Below are 6,350 nucleotides of genomic sequence, written 5' to 3'. Positions count from 1 at the left end.
GAGGAAAACGAGAGGCAAATGGCAAATAATCTAATGCGGGAGATAAGGGTTTGTGATGGGTACTTGGTATGTTGACTTTTGCATAGACCTCCCCGGCAACGGTGCCAAAAATCCTTCTTGCTACCTCTTGAGCACTTGCGTTGGTTTTCCCTTGAAGAGGAAAGGGTGGTGCAGCAAAGTAGCGTAAGTATTTCCCTCAGTTTTTTAGAACCAAGGTATCAATCCAGTAGGAGGCTACGCGTGAGTCCCTCGCACCTACACAAAACAAATAAATCCTCGCAACCAACGCGATAAGGGGTTGTCAATCCCTACACGGTCACTTACGAGAGTGAGATCTGATAGATATGATAAGATAATATTTTTGTATTTTTATGATAAAGATGCAAAGTAAAATAAAAGCAATGAAAATAACTAGGTATTGGAAGATTTAATATGACGAAGATAGACCCGGGGGCCATAGGTTTCACTAGTGGCTTCTCTCAAGAGCATAAGTATTTTACGGTGGGTGAAAAATTACTGTTGAGCAATTGACAGAATTGAGCATAATTATGAGAATATCTAGGTATGATCATGTATATAGCCATCACGTCCAAGACAAGTAGACCGACTCCTGCCTGCATCTACTACTATTACTCCACACATCGACCGCTATCCAGCATGCATCTAGAGTATTAAGTTCATAAGAACAGAGTAACGCCTTAAGCAAGATGACATGATGTAGAGGGATAGACTCATGCAATATGATGAAAACCCCATCTTGTTATCCTCGATGGCAACAATACAATATGTGCCTTGCTGCCCCTACTGTCACTGGGAAAGGACACCGCAAGATTGAACCCAAGGCTGAGCACTTCTCCCATTGCAAGAAAGATCAATCTAGTAGGCCAAACCAAACTGATAATTCGAAGAGACTTGCAAAGATAACCAATCATACATAAAAGAATTCAGAGAAGATTCAAATATTGTTCATAGATAAACTTGATCATAAACCCACAATTCATCAGTCTCAACAAACACACCGCAAAAGAAGATTACATCGAATAGATCTCCACAAGAGAGGGGGAGAACTTTGTATTGAGATCCAAAAAGAGAGAAGCAGTCATCTAGCTAATAACTATGGACCCGAAGATCTGAGGTAAACTACTCACACTTCATCGGAGAGGCTATGGTGTTGATGTAGAAGCCCACCGTGATTGATGCCCCCTCCGACGGAGCTCCAGAACAGGCCCCAACATGGGATCTCGTGGATACAGAAAGTTACGGCGGTGGAATTAGGGTTTTGGCTCTGTATCTGATCGTTTGGGGGTACGTAGGTATATATAGGAGGAAGAAGTACGTCGGTGGAGCAATAGGAGGCCCACGAGGGTGGAGGGCGCACCTGGGGGGGTAGGCGCGCCCCCCTACCTCGTGGCCTCCCTGTTGGTTGCTTGACGTAGGGTCCAAGTCTCCTGGATCTTGTTCGTTCCAAAAATCATGTTCCCGAAGGTTTTATTATGTTTGGACTTCGTTTGATATTCCTTTTCTTCGAAACCCTAAAATAGGCAAAAAACAGTGATTCTGGGCTGGGCCTCCGATTAATAGGTTAGTCCCAAAAATAATATAAAAGTGGAAAATAAAGCCCAATAATGTCCAAAACAGAAGATAATATAGCATGGAGCAATCAAAAATTATAGATACGTTGGAGACGTATCACCCAACTACATCTCCTTCGACACCTCTTGGACCCATGACACGAGCACGTGCAAGAGCTCTTGAAACCGAGGTGACATCTCTCCTCTCACATTTCCACTTTGATACACATGAGACATGGCTACTACCTCATATGGATACATTGTGCATACTCAGGTATCATGGAGAAGCTAAGGAGCAAGGAGAAGAAGAAGTGGAAGGTGGACGTGAAGACGGAAAAGGAGAAGAGATGCAGGAGAAGCTACAGGCTCTGGACGACCGGCCTGGATTGGACGTCCGACGACCCCCAGACATCGGACGACCGGCCCCCTCCGGACGACCGGTGTCTTCACACCCGAGACCAAACCCATGGACGTCCGATGCCACCCGGACGACCGACGACCATCGGACGACCGAACGTCCGACCGAATGTCCGACCGAAGACCACCCGAGCCGAAACTACGGACGTCCGACAGGCACCGGACGTCCGGACCCTCGCGAGCCTCCGAACGACTGGTGACCCCCAAACGTTCGACGCATGTGCGCTGATGCGTGTTGGGCCGCAGCCCATGTACCCCTTCGCCCCCTCTTTTGCACTAAGACTATATATACTCCACCTATTCCTTCTAGCTAGGGTTAGCAAAGGTTTAGCTCATGTTTGTGTGAGAGCTTTGCTCATCCACTTGGTTACCTTCTCCTCGGAGATTCAAGCCTCCACCAGAGAAGATCCCCCAAGAGGATTCAAGACCCCTCTTTAGGGAAGAACTCAAGACCTCCTCACGAAGAAGACCGGTTACCATGTATCATCCGTTGTTGATTTTGGATCGTGTATCTTCTCTTATGTATTCGAGGATCTAGCACTTGTGTGACTTGTTCTTGTTAGTTTGAGTGTTCCTCTTGTGTTTCCTCTTGTGATTTCCCTTGTTTCCCTCCTCGTGTTCATCGTGTTCAACGTGGGATCCGCTCCTTTCATGAAAGATCGGCCAACTAGGGTTCTACCCTACATCAGTTCTTTTTTGTTGAGCTTTCATATACTTATAGCTCTAGTGCATTCGTTGCATGGCAATCCCTACTCACTCACATAGATATCTATTAATGGGCATCTCCATAGCCCATTGATACGCCTAGTTGATGTGAGACTATCTTCTCATTTTTGTCTTCTCCACAACCACCATTCTATTCCACATAGTGCTATGTCCATGGCTCACGCTCATGTATTGCCTGAAGATTGAAAAAGTTTGAGAGCACCAAAAGTATGAAACAATTGCTTGGCTTGTCATCGGGGTTGTGCATGATTTGAATACTTTGTGTGGTGAAGATGGAGCATAGCCAGACTATATGATTTTGTAGGGATTATTATTTTGAAGAAACATAATTGCTTTGTGTGGTGAAGATGGAGCATAGCCAGACTATATGATTTTGTAGGGAATATCTTTGGCCATGTTATTTTGAAGAAACATAATTGCTTAGTTAGTATGCTCGAAGTATTATTATTTCTATGTCAATATTGAACTTTTTTCTTGAATCTTTTGGATCTGAATATTCATACAACAATTAAGAGAACTACATTGAAATTATGCCAAGTAGCATTCCACATCAAAAAATCTGTTTTTATCATTTACCTACTCGAGGATGAGCAGTAATTAAGCTTGTGGATGCTTGATACGTCTCCGACGTATCTAGATTTTTTATTGTTCCATGCTATATTATATCTTGTTTTGGACATTATTGGGCTTTATTATACACTTTTATATTATTTTTGGGACTAATCTATTAACCAGAGGCCCAACCCAGAATTGTTGTTTTTTGCCTATTTCAGAGTTTCGCAGAAAAAGAATATCAAACGGAGTCCAAACGGAATGAAACCTTCGGGAATGTGATTTTAGGAACGGACATGATCCAAAGGACTTGGACCCTACGTCAAGCAATCACCAGGAAGGCACGAGGTAGGGGGGCGCGCCTACCCCCCAGGCATGCCCTCTACCCTCATGGGGCCCACGTTGCTCCACCGATGTACTCCTTCCTCCTATATATACCTACGTACCCCCAAACTACCAGATACGGAGCCAAAACCCTAATTCCACCGTCGTAACTTTCTGTATCCACGAGATTCCATCTTGGGGCCTTTTCCGGAGCTCCGCTGGAGGGGGTATCGATCACGGAGGGCTTCTACATCAACACCATAGCCTCTCCGATGAAGTGTGAGTAGTTTACTTCAGACCTACGGGTCCATAGTTATTAGCTAGATGGCTTATTCTCTCTTTTTTGGATCTCAATACAAAGTTCTCCCCTCTCTTGTGGAGATCTATTCGATGTAATCTTCTTTTCCGGTGTGTTTGTTGAGACCGATGAATTGTGGGTTTATGATCAAGTTTATCTATGAACAATATTTGAATCTTCTCTGAATTCTTTTATGTATGATTGGTTATCTTTGCAAGTCTCTTCGAATTATCAGTTTGGTTTGGCCTACTAGATTGATGGGAGAAGTGCTTAGCCTTGGGTTCAATCTTGTGGTGTCCTTTCCTAGTGACAGTAGGGGCAGCAAGGCACGTATTTTACTGTTACCATCGAGGATAACAAGATGGGGTTTATATCATATTGCATGAGTTTTGTAACACCCCGGACACACCTGCCGGTGGTCATTACTCCTGGCGGGATCTAGACTGGCCCCACAGATCAATACTAGTCTTTTCTGCGCACTTTCTCCTCACTCGTGCGCACCCGGGAGCAACTTCCCGGTCGGTCACCCATCCTGACACTACTCCAAGCTGAGCACGCTTAACTTTGGAGTTCTATCAGAATGGGCTCCCGGAAAAGAAGGAATTCCTTATTGATATGAGTAGTCTATCATCCCTAATAAGCCAGGCCATCACAAACATCCCCACTCAGAGGAACCGACGTCCTCGTCGGGCCACAGGAACGTTCCCTCTTGGCACATACGTCTGTGCATCCAGTCCGGTACATGTGCCATGCCGGGTGCCATGACGGGTCACAAACGTCATGAACAACATGATCGCGCACCTGTCTGCAACCATCCGTGTAACCGCGAGGGTCGGCTTTGATACCAACTTGTAACGCCCCAGACACACCCGCCGGTGGTCGTTACTCCTGGCGGGATCTAGACTGGCCCCATAGATCAATACTAGTCTTTGATACCAACTTGTAACGCCCCATAGATCAATACTAGTCTTTTATGCGCACTTTGTCCTCATTCGTGCGCACCCGGGAGCAACTTCCCGGTCGGTCACCCATCCTGACACTACTCCAAGCTGAGCACGCTTAACTTTGGAGTTCTATCAGAATGGGCTCCCGGAAAAGAAGGAATTCCTTATTGATATGAGTAGTCTATCATCCCTAATAAGCCAGGCCATCACAAGTTTATCCCTCTACATCATGTCATCTTGCTTAAAGCGTTACTCTGTTCTCTTGAACTTAATACTCTAGATGCATGCTGGATAGCGGTCGATGTGTGGAGTAATAGTAGTAGATGCAGGCAGGAGTCGGTCTACTTGTCTCGGACGTGATGCCTATATACATGATCATACCTATATATTCTCATAACTATGCTCAGTTCTGTAAATTGCTCAACAGTAATTTGTTCACCCACCATAATACTTATGCTCTCGAGAGAAGCCTCTAGTGAAACCTATGGCCCCGGGTCTATTTTCCATCATATTAATCTTCCAATACTTAGTTATTTCCTTTGCCATTTATTTTACTTGCATCTTTATTTCTCTCTATCATAAAAAATACCAAAAATATTGTCTTATCATATCTATCAGATCTCACTCTCGTAGGTGACCGTGAAGGGATTGACAACCCCTTTATCGCGTTGGTTGCGAGGAGTTTATTTGTTTGTGTAGGTGCGAGGTACTCGTGCGTGGCCTCCTACTGGATTGATACCTTGGTTCTCAAAAACTGAGGGAAATACTTGCGTTGCTCTGCTGCATCACCCTTTCCTCTTCAAGGGAAAACCAACGCAGTGCTCAAGAGGTAGTAGTTACGGCGGTGGAAAAGTGGTTTCGTGGCTCCCCTGGATGTTTTCAGGGTATAAGAGTATAAATAGACGAAACAAGTAGGTCGGTGGAGCTGTGAGGGGCCCATGAGGGTGGGGGTGCACCTAGCCCCCTGGGCGCGCCGCCCTACCTCGTGGCCGCCTCACTGCTTCCTTGACGTCCACTCCAAGTCTCCTGGATTGCGATTATTCCAAAAAAGATCCTCGCGAAGGTTTCATTCGGTTTGGATTCCGTTTGATATTCCTTTTCTGCGAAATACTGAAATAGGCAAAAAAACAGCAATTTGCACTGGGCCTTCGGTTAATAGGTTAGGCCCAAAAATAATATAAAAATGCATAATAAAGCCCATAAACATCCAAAACAGATAATATAATAGCATGGAACAATAAAAAATTATAGATACATTGGAGACGTATCAACACGCTACTAAACACATCCCAAGGGAAGCATCTCATGCCCCAAACCTCCCCTCCAGTCGGTGATCCGCTGCACAATAGGCCGTCATCTTTGGATCATTTGTGTCACAGTTTTCATCACTTGCTGGACAATGAGATCGGAGACCCTGCCGCAAATGATGAGCCAGATTCCCATGGAGGCCGCGATGCAAAGGTCGTGGAGGAGGGCTTCATATTCTGCCACATTATTGGAGTCGACAATGTGGATTTG

The sequence above is a fragment of the Triticum aestivum genome, chromosome 6A, assembly GCF_018294505.1.
Source record: "Triticum aestivum cultivar Chinese Spring chromosome 6A, IWGSC CS RefSeq v2.1, whole genome shotgun sequence".
Lineage (NCBI taxonomy): Eukaryota > Viridiplantae > Streptophyta > Magnoliopsida > Poales > Poaceae > Triticum > Triticum aestivum.
Note: the sequence above shows the minus strand (reverse complement) of the source record.